At 39.9% G+C, this 11071-nt stretch overlaps 1 long non-coding RNA gene across 1 annotated transcript; it reads left to right on the forward strand.

Annotated features, from left to right (window-relative positions):
- Window positions 1-354: 354 nt before the first annotated feature.
- LOC110936532 lies at window positions 355-10659 on the forward strand. The gene is made up of 3 exons (XR_002590091.2): window positions 355-682; window positions 1691-2211; window positions 10244-10659. It is a non-coding gene; the product is annotated as an uncharacterized LOC110936532 (long non-coding RNA).
- Window positions 10660-11071: the final 412 nt, after the last annotated feature.

An 11071-nucleotide genomic window follows, 5' to 3' on the forward strand; every position in this document is an offset into this window, starting at 1 on the left:
CATAATTAAAATTAATTAATTGTACGGATGCATGCAAAATTGACGGTTGTCACAATATACACCCTAAAAAGAGTTAATGTCAAAAAAGGGAAAAAGAGTCGAATATACTCACTGGTTGCGAAGAAACGATCCACGAGAATTACCGCACAAAAGGAATTGGATGAAATCTAAAACAATAACAACCATCTTAAAAATAAATCAACAGCGTCTAAACAAACGAAACGATAAAATAGAGACAAGAGATTCAAGTTCTTGATTTGGGATGCTTTTCTAAGGTGTTATGATTCACTATTGCCACATTGACTATTAAAAAAAATATTTGGACAAGATAGATTAATTATTATACTATATAACAATTTGGGTAGGATGTTGGCTACAATTCCTGTCTTCAGGTTTTGCCAACCTACATCTGCTGGTCATTCCCACATCTAAACAGAGCAGCGCATAGATATGTCACCCACCAACTTATACCACCAACAACCACCACCCAGCCCCAAATCCAGTTCCGGAGACATCCACATCCCGTTACTACCATCGCTCACCACCGCTCTGCTTCGAATCAACGTCACCTGCTAACATCGATCAACACCGCTCTACCCCAAATCGAAAGGTCGCTGCTTTATCTACTCTGTCAACCACAAACTAAGTGACGGTTTTTGTTAGACGATTAGGGCTCCAACAGGTACGCTTCAACAGTTTAGCTTACTCTTTTGAAATTTGAGTGTTCGTTAGGAAGAGTCGTCGAAAAAAGTTTTGAACAAATAGAGTTTTTGGTTCGATATGGGTAATGTTCGAGAAGATGACCTTGGCCCATTTGCCTTGTGTCAGTGCCATTGTTGTTGATTTTTTACCCTAATTTGTTGTTTAACTACTATGGAATATGTGGCTATTTGTTATCTTGAAGTACTTCAAAATTCTGATCTAAAACTAAAACTAAGGTGTTGGGCCAAAATTGCCAGGGTAATCACACTCAACTAATTAATCTATATAATCCTACATTGATGAACCAGAAAAAAAAATGAATATGCCTTTAGATAAGACTTATTCAACCCATGAAAGTAAAACACTTAGGGGTCTTTCAAATTTAATACCTGCCCACAAAACCGTATTTGATATTAATACAACCAACATGATTAAAAACATGAAGCAAAATCAAGATCCAAAATAGCCGAGTTTTGCGCTAAAATATATTCTTAAAACAAAAATAAAGTTTAACTTACCTGCTCAACACCTTCATCCTCAATCGCCTTGGTTATATACACAAATCTGGTATGCGTACGGAAAATAATTACGCCAATATTTTGAGTCTCTTGGCGATAGTAGCAGCCAGATTTTCTGGAGGCAACTGTATGTAAAGGAATCTCGGGTTAACAAATATATGGGTGGGTCGTGTTTTTTGTATTTGTTTTTTCGTTTTTAAAGTTCTGGTATACAATCATTACAGGTTGTTTTGTTGTGTCTTCTTGAAGATACCCTGTTACCATATCAGTTTGCTATCTAAATTGTTGGTTTTTTTATCTGAGGTGTTGGGTTAGATACACAAAAGTTTGTTTGAGTCCATGTAGTTGCTTTTTTTTTTTTGCGCTTTGCGCCTAAGCCCAGGCGAGGCCTATGCGCCTTGAGTGCGGCTAGCGCTTTAATAGCTACGTGTATATGAATAATTAACAAATGGGCATGGAGAAAATTGCAGGTCAAAGAAAGAAAAGGACATAAAAAAGTTGTTGTTCATAAGCTTTATGATGCCTGTAGGGAGGTCAAAGGCGTTTGTTAATTGTTGCTCATCAGTTGTTTGAGATGCTGAGGGTATTCAACACCTGAAAGATATTTTAAGTAAGTTTTCCTTTTTAAATTTTATTGATTTCCCTTCAGTTTTAGGGCCGTTCAAATTACTCGCCGCTCGTCGCTCGCACGACGCTCGTTCGGAAATTGTTTGAAAAATGCTCGTTCGATTTGACATCTGTTTCTTCTAATTTTGGTGCGAGGCCGTTTAGTATTTTCGACTCGTGGATAGATAAGCCGGGTTTCAAAGAGGTGGTGGAGGGGGTGCTTGGATCTCCTGTTATGGAGGGCCCTCCCGATGTTGTTTTGATGAAGAAATTGGGTTAACTTAGAGTTAAATTGAAAGAGTGGAGGGACGATATATTAAAAAGGAATTTGGAGGAGGTTTCGCAGGCTTTGACCGATCTTGAAAGTATTGAGGCGTCGATGGAGGTGAAGGACTTGATAGAGGAAGAAGAATGGATTTTATTGGAAAGTGATGTGTGTAAAATGCAACATATAAATCACATCATTTAAGGCATAAAACTAACCCTTTTTAAGTACTAATGTTGGAAAAAGAGTGTTTTTGTCTTCCTTTTGTATTTCCAGGATGAAATGAGCTCAAATTCACAAAAAAAGCAAAAAGACAACTAATTCTAGCATAAATACAAGGGAAGGAATAAAAGTAGACTGCCCGGACCCTCAACGGCATCCTCCAAAGCAAAGAAGAGAAAACAGAAGCCTGAACACGCCCCGTGCTCAGCCAGCACAGGGCCGTGCCCAAGAAGCAGCATAAAAGACAAACTTGTAGAAGCTTCTATTGCCCACCACGGGGCCGTGTCCAGTGAGCACGGGGACGTGGTGAAAGTACAGCAGGCGCATTAATTGTAATTGCGAATTACAATTAATGAGGAGAGAGAGTGTCAGACGGGCACGGGGGCGTGTCCAGCGGACACGGGGCCGTGCCCAGCCTTCTGTTCAGCCTATAAATAGGAGTGCTTGGTTTCATTCCATCTCATCCCTTGGCACACCACCTCTCTCACACTTCATCCACCACCCACCACCACCATAACACCATCATCCACCACCATCATCCATTGTCCATCGTAGAGTGTGTGAGTCGTCTCGGGATCCAAGATTGATAGTAAGAGTTCTTGACAATCAAGGCCATGTTTGCCTAAGTCTCTTACATCACTTGGTGAAGACAAGTGTTTAGTATAATACTTTTTATTTTTAATCTTTTGCACTTTTTATTTGGTTTTGTATTAATGACTTTAATAACTAGTTGCTTATGTTGAAGGTGATCTTTCCTTATCGTTTGTCCGTGGTGTCTTGGCATTATTTACTGTGTATATAAAATAAAAGATTTTCACCATTCATATCTTCACGGTCTATATGGAGGTATGTTGGCTACCTGGTCGGGGGTTAAGGGAACGGTTTGGTAAGGGTCTTGCCCTTGTTCAGCGTTTAGAGGTCCTGCAAGGGACCTGGGTCAAATTTAGTAGGATCTCCTTCAATACCCATAGGTATTGGATGGCGGGGATCCAAACTCTTTGACCCCCTCATAAGTTAACTACTATTAATACTATAACCCGGCTATTTAGGACTGTATCCCTGCTGACTCAGACTACTTAGTCGAGGGTAACGTCACCGCCAAAAGCGGGGCCTACCATAATTTGCATTAATAACTTAATTCATTATCTTCCAATAATCCGACCCTTTAGGATTGTATCCTTGCTGACTCAAACTACTGGGTTGAGGGTAACATCGCCTTCAAAAGAGGGGCCTACTACAATAACTAAGATAATCTCTTAAACAAGTGCAAAAGTGCGAAAATAATCAAAGGTTATACTAATACACGAGTCGGATCCAAGTGATTCATCTTGTCTATCTGTTTTTATTTTATTTTATTTTTCAGCATTTAGTTAGTTTTTATTTTCTTAGTTTAAAAACATTTTTCTCACTTTTTGATTTGATTAGACGTTGAGGATAAACCGGTATTAAAAGCTCTTGTGTCCTTGGACGATCTCGGTATCTTACCAACACTATACTACGTCCACGATAGGTGCACTTGCCCATATGTGTGTTTAGTGTTAGTGAATATCGTGTTTTTATAAATTTAAAACTTGGCTAAAGGTGTAAAAAGGGCTTAATTATACATATAAATTATACATACACCAACACACATCAAGTTTTTGGCGCCGTTGCCGGGGACACAAGGATTTTAAGAAAGTTAGGAATCAACGGCCTAATCATATTTTTATTTTTCTTTTTAATTTTTAGGATTTTTCTTAGTTTTTCAGCTTCTGCAGAGCTCAGCACGGGCCGTGCCCGCTGAACACGCCCCCGTGCTCAATCATTGGAACTGGCAATCCTGTTTTAAGTCAGACAGTAAGCTGAACACGGGGCCGTGTCCACTCAACACCCCCCCGTGCCCAAGATTCTCTTACTGAAAACAGAACCGCTAGATCCCGGCGGTTGGTAATTTCTGACACAACCATGAGTGATAGTAATTCTTTTTACTTTCGGCACTCTTATGGTATGTGGTGTCAATTATGTGGAGGCGAACATGAAGAATTAAAATGTTATTTTCTAAATTATAGGCCCCACTATATAGACCCACCGATTCCTTGTAACCTTAAGAGGGGCGAAAGTAAAAATAAGCACTATCTCTCCCTCGAATGCGCCCAGCCAGATATTCTAGGGGAAATGCTGCTTGACGAGTTATTTCAACTAGAAGAACTAATTCTAAATTGGTCAAAGGAACTTAGGAAGGATTTTATTGATCCGCCCCAAGACGATGACCATGAGGAAATGTTGGAACCGCATTCCGACAACCTCGTTGCTCCCAAAAATACCTTCATACCTAGAAAAGACTTGGACGATAGTCGTCCCTGTGCCGATTGTGCCGTGAAGGACTCTCCATCGACTTCGTTCGATGCATACATAGACCTGAGCGATTCGGCATACACCTTCTTTAACGAGAGCCCGGGAAAGGGTTGGACTTGTCCACCTAGAATGAAAATAGGAATTACCCTCACCGATAACCTCTTGCGTTCTCGCCTTAGTATAGGACAATTAAGGTATCTTAGGCACTTTGGGGTTGTTCCAACAAATCAAGAACCACCCGATATAAATAAAATCCTTAGGAGCAACAAAATTCCATAAAACAGCCTCCCGACACGGGGCCGTGTCCGGTCAACACGACCCCGTGCTCACCCAGAAGATTCTCTGCTGATTTTGTCAGAATACGGACAAAATGTGTCAGGATTTTCTCTGCACACGGGGCCGTGCCCAGCGGACACGGGGCCGTGTCCAGCGTGCTGTCGTTTTCTTTAAATGCAGCCTGATTCCTGCTCATTTTTGACCACTTCACTAGACAGAGATTCCTGGGATCTTCACATATACCATCCTAGGTAAGTGCTAAAAGAAGGTTCCCAAGGACCATCTTGTCCCTTCCACTTTTGTTCATTTCCCCTTCTTTCAAAAATTTTTTAAACATCTCCTCCATGGAAGCTTGGAAACCCCATGATTCCAACCTTCTATGTAAAGTTTGTAAGATTATTTGCTACGGATTCTTGTTTAAAGTTGATTTTATAACTTTGTTTTAAATTATCTAAGCTTAAACCACAGTTAAAAGATGTGAAAATAATTTAAAACCCAATAATCCTTAGCCAAAAATCCTGCAGACAACTGGACACGGGGCCGTGCTCAGTGAGCACGGGGCCGTGTTCGAGGTGCTGTTTTGCAAAAATTTAGTTATCTTCGGTTTCTTTCACAGAAAATGGCCAGCAGAACTGGCGGATCATCTTCAAGAAATAACCGAAATGGGAGAAGGTCGTCTACGGCAGAAGACTCCCTAGTAAACTACGTTTACGCCTTAAGGGAAGCCATAGACGAGATTACGGGAGTAGAAGAAGCGTTAGTGGACCGTATTAATCATTTGACGGTGGGGTTGGAAGGCTGTCTTCGAGAAGTGAACCTCCTGCACCAGAGGTTAAACCTTCTCGCCTTTGGTTCCCGTAATAACCCAAAGAGCGTGGAATGTAGTGCCCGAGGTCATCATTCCGGCCGAATGGTATGCCATGCACCAAGGGCCTCAGCAAAGGGTGGTGCAAGGAGTCCCGGTGAATGTTCCTCCTCAAGCCACTGAAGAGAATGAAGCTGCTTTCTTCCTTCCAATGGAGATAGAAGAGTGGCTTTGAACAATAACCGAGGAGCCATCGGCTAAAGGTCTTACTACATCGGGAAGCTATTCCCGAAATTTTCTTAAATAAGTGGAACCCTTTATGATAACCTCATGTATCCCCCTAGTTATTTAGTTAAAAACTATATGTAACTCTCTATGTTTGCAATGTTATGATGGTTTCTAAGGTTTGATGGTTATTGATGAATAAAACACACTCATGGTGGTAATGGATGAAAAGAGGAACGAGAAAAATGGCCCCATGCACAAAGAACAGAGCAACCCGACACAAATCTCCATCACAGAAGGCTCAACACGGGCCGTGCCCAACCAACACGGCCCCGTGCTGAGCCACCTGCAAAAAAACGCCCAGTTCAGGTAACTGGACACGGGCCGTGTTCACCGAACACGCCCCCGTGCCCAGGCTTCTGTTTCATTTCTTTAATTTATGTTACTGGCACCTGACCACGGGGCCGTGCCCGGTCACCACGGGGCCGTGTCCAAACTGCCAGTAACATAAATCTTTGCTTTTTAACACCACACCACACATCCAATCAACCTAAAAATTTATTTTTGGGACATATTGAGGACAATGTGTAATTTAAGCGTGGGGGGGGGGGGAAGCTAACACTTTGAAATTTTGCAAGTCCTAACAACAAGCCTTACACAAAACTCTATTGGAACCGCTAAACACCCCAAATTTTTTCAAAAATTTTCATTTTTTTTACTTGTCTAAAGTTTAAGTTGGGAATCACAAGATTAATAAGGTTATATTTTTATAAAATTTACAACCGAAAGCGTCGTGATAACAAAGAACCAACACAAGAAAATTATGAAACGGCATAACAAGTCTAGTTAAAATTTAATTATATATACTTGATCACATTAAAAACCCATTCCCACAAAAGTGAGTTTTGAGCCTTTATTGAGCATACAAATTTACATCTTTAGACTAAATGCTCATTTTTCGTTTCTTGTGTGAATAGCCGCTTGGTTCTTACAACTCTAGAACTTGCCACGACGATTCATTCCCGGTCCTTACCAACTTAAACCCAAGTAAGTAAATGATGGAGGCATTAGGACTAACCATTTTTTTTCTACACCATTATTTTTCATTTTTTCTACCACCTACCCAAAATCCCCCTAGTTAACCCCTTTGAGCCTAAACCTTTCATTTCATTACCCTAAAACCCTTTTTACCCACCAAAAACCTTTTTATTTTTCACCCCTTATTTTAGTAACAAAGCTCGGTTTTTCGCAAGCTCGTTCTTTTATGTGACTAAAAAAAATGATGATGAAGTTAAAAACAAATAAAGCTATACAAACAAAAGCTTGTTTGGAGAAATACTTCAATATAAAAAAGTCACTAAAAAATTTTGTTACGAAAACCGACGTTTTTTACGCTTTTCGCCCTTTTCACTAACCACTAACCCAACCACCCACCTTTAGCCCAAGCCTAACCCTTCACCCAAAAAGTCCTCTTAATATTTACAAAGGTATAAAGTTAAAAAGGAGGAGGATTGATTGCTTGGCAAGCCTATGGAAGGCGTAAGCTCCATGCCGCTCTCGAGTGATTCACTAAAAATACACCCTCGGCCGAGTGTTGAGTGATTTCTCCCGTGAGGTATGTGAACTTGTATATAAATAAAATTTTAAAAAGGCATGTTATGCCCAAATAAGTAATTTATCATAACGAATAGGATTGTAAATAAATAAAAAAATAAAACCCAAAAAGATCTTGGATTCCCGACACTCTATGACAAGCCAAAAACATTCTCTTCTACCTATTCCATTTGGGAGTATAAGCCACATTTAAAGAGTTATGCTTGAGGACAAGCAAAAGTTCAAGTGTGGGGGTATTTGATGTGTGTAAAATGCAACATATAAATCACACCAATTAAGGCATAAAACTAATCCTTTTTAAGTACTAATGTTGGAAAAAGAGTGTTTTTGTCTTCCTTTTGTATTTCCAGGATGAAATGAGCTCAAATTCACAAAAGAAGCAAAAAGACAACTAATTCTAGCATAAATACAAGGGAAGGAATAAAAGTAGACTGCCCGGACCCTCAACGGCATCCTCCAAAGCAAAGAAGAGAAAACAGAAGCCTGAACACGCCCCGTGCTCAGCCAGCACGGGGCCGTGCCCAAGAAGCATCATAAAAGACAAACTTGTAGAAGCTTCTATTGCCCACCACGGGGCCGTGTCCAGTGAGCACGGGGACGTGGTGAAAGTACAGCAGGCGCATTAATTGTAATTGCGAATTACAATTAATGAGGAGAGAGAGTGTCAGACGGGCACCGGGGCGTGTCCAGCGGACACGGGGCCGTGCCCAGCCTTCTGTTCAGCCTATAAATTGGAGTGCTTAGTTTCATTCCATCTCATCCCTTGGCACACCACCTCTCTCACACTTCATCCACCACCCACCACCACCATAATACCATCATCCACCACCATCATCCATTGTCCATCGTAGAGTGTGTGAGTCGTCTCGGGATCCAAGATTGATAGTAAGAGTTCTTACATCACTTGGTGAAGACAAGTGTTTAGTATAATACTTTTTATTTTTAATCTTTTGCACTTTTTATTTGGTTTTGTATTAATGACTTTAATAACTAGTTGCTTATGTTGAAGGTGATCTTTCCTTATCGTTTGTCCGTGGTGTCTTGGCATTATTTTACTGTCTATATAAAATAAAAGATTTTCACCATTCATATCTCCACGGTCTATATGGAGGTATGTTGGCTACCTGGTCGGGGGTTAAGGGAACGGTTTGGTAAGGTTCTTGCCCTTGTTCAGCGTTTAGAGGTCCTGCAAGGGACCTGGGTCAAATTTAGTAGGATCTCCTTCAATACCCATAGGTATTGGATGGCGGGGATCCAAACTCTTTGACCCCCTCATAAGTTAACTACTATTAATACTATAACCCGGCTATTTAGGACTGTATCCCTGCTGACTCAGACTACTTAGTCGAGGGTAACGTCACCGCCAAAAGCGGGGCCTACCATAATTTGCATTAATAACTTAATTCATTATCTTCCAATAATCCGACCCTTTAGGATTGTATCCTTGCTGACTCAAACTACTGGGTTGAGGGTAACGTCGCCTTCAAAAGAGGGGCCTACTACAATAACTAAGATAATCTCTTAAACAAGTGCAAAAGTGCGAAAATAATCAAAGGTTATACTAATACACGAGTCGGATCCAAGTGATTCATCTTGTCTATCTGTTTTTATTTTATTTTATTTTTCAGCATTTAGTTAGTTTTTATTTTCTTAGTTTAAAAACATTTTTCTCACTTTTTGATTTGATTAGACGTTGAGGATAAACCGGTATTAAAAGTTCTTGTGTCCTTGGACGATCTCGGTATCTTACCAACACTATACTACGTCCACGATGGGTGCACTTGCCCATATGTGTGTTTAGTGTTAGTGAATATCGTGTTTTTATAAATTTAAAACTTGGCTAAAGGTGTAAAAAGGGCTTAATTATACATATAAATTATACATACACCAACACACATCAAAAGAAAAAAAGTTTTACAACATGAAGAGTAGGGATGAGATCGGTACGATACCGGTACCGATACCGATACCGTAAATACCGTTACCGAAATTGAGGAAATGTGGATACCAATTACCGTACCATATTTATAGATTCGGTACCGGTACGGTACCGGTATCGGTACCGGTATTTCGGTATTTTACCATATTGGTACCGCTTTGGTGTCATCCATTGTTTTACCTAAAAAATTTCATGTGCAATACATCCATCCATTATTAATTGAACTAGAGTAATATATAGAGAAATGTAAATAAATGGTAAACATATTAAGTAGTCAAAAAATCAAAAGGTAAACATCCATGGATTCGACTTTTAACATCCAAATTCCAACATGTCTAAAAAATCATCATAATTGATTAAAAATAACCAAACAAAAGAAATTTGATATTGGTTTTTGTAAAACAATGTTCAAGAAAATATAATTTCAAAGTTGGATCTAAGATAATAGCAAAATACATAAGGTCATTATTTAATTCGGTATTAATACCGGTATTTACCGAAAAATACCGGTACCGATACCGTTTTTTACCGATACCGAATTTTGAAAAAATCTATTACCGATACCGATACCGTTTATGATCGGTACGGTACCGGTACGGTCCCGGTATTTCGGTAAAAGGTATCATCCCTAATGAAGAGGAAAGGAGAAATAAGGACTTAAAACAAAGGTCAAGACTTAGATGGGCTAAAGAGGGGGACGAAAACTCTAAGTTTTTCCATTCTATGATCAATTGCAGGAAAGCTAGCAACGTTATTCAAGGAAATTTTCAGATTTTTCAGAGACAAGTTCATTGAAGGATGTAAAGAGTGACCTCGGTTGAACTGTGTGGGCATCAACCAAATTTCGGACTCCGAAGCGACGGATTTGGAAGCTGCTTTTTCGCGTCAAGAGATTATAGGAGCCGTTTTCGAGTGTGGTGATGACCGGGCCCCAGGCCCTGACGGTATTAATTTTTGCTTTGTTAAAGAATTTTGGATTTATTAGAAGATTATTTCTATAGAATTATGAGTGTTTTTTATGAGTCTGGTTTGGTTAGAATGGGCTGTGGTTCTTCATTTATTGCGCTTATTCCAAAAGTTAAGGATCCGCAAAGCTTGAAAGAATACCGACCTATTAGTTTGGTTGGAATTATCAATAAAGTTATTTCAAAGATTTTGGCCAATAGGCTTAAAAGGGTGCTGGATACAGTCATATCGTCGTCTCAGTCTGCGTTTCTTTGGGGTAGATATATTTTGGATGGGCCGCTTGTAATTAACGAAATTTAAAATTGGGTTAGAAGAAGCAACAAAAAGGTTTTTATGCTAAAGATCGATTTTGAAAAAAGCCTACGACAATATAAACTGGAACTTCGTGATCGATATCCTCACTCAGATGGGTTTCCCTAATAGATGGTGTATGTGGGTTAAAGGTATTATTTCTTCGGCTAGGGCGCCAGTTTTAGTTAACGGGGCTCCAACTTTTGAATTTAAGTGCGAAAAAGGTATGCGTCAAGGGGACCCTATCTCCCCATTCCTCTTCGTTATTGTGACGGAAGCCTTATCGTAGATGATTAGAAAGGCTACAA

The sequence above is a fragment of the Helianthus annuus genome, chromosome 4 (assembly GCF_002127325.2).
Source record: "Helianthus annuus cultivar XRQ/B chromosome 4, HanXRQr2.0-SUNRISE, whole genome shotgun sequence".
Taxonomy (NCBI): Eukaryota; Viridiplantae; Streptophyta; class Magnoliopsida; order Asterales; family Asteraceae; genus Helianthus; species Helianthus annuus.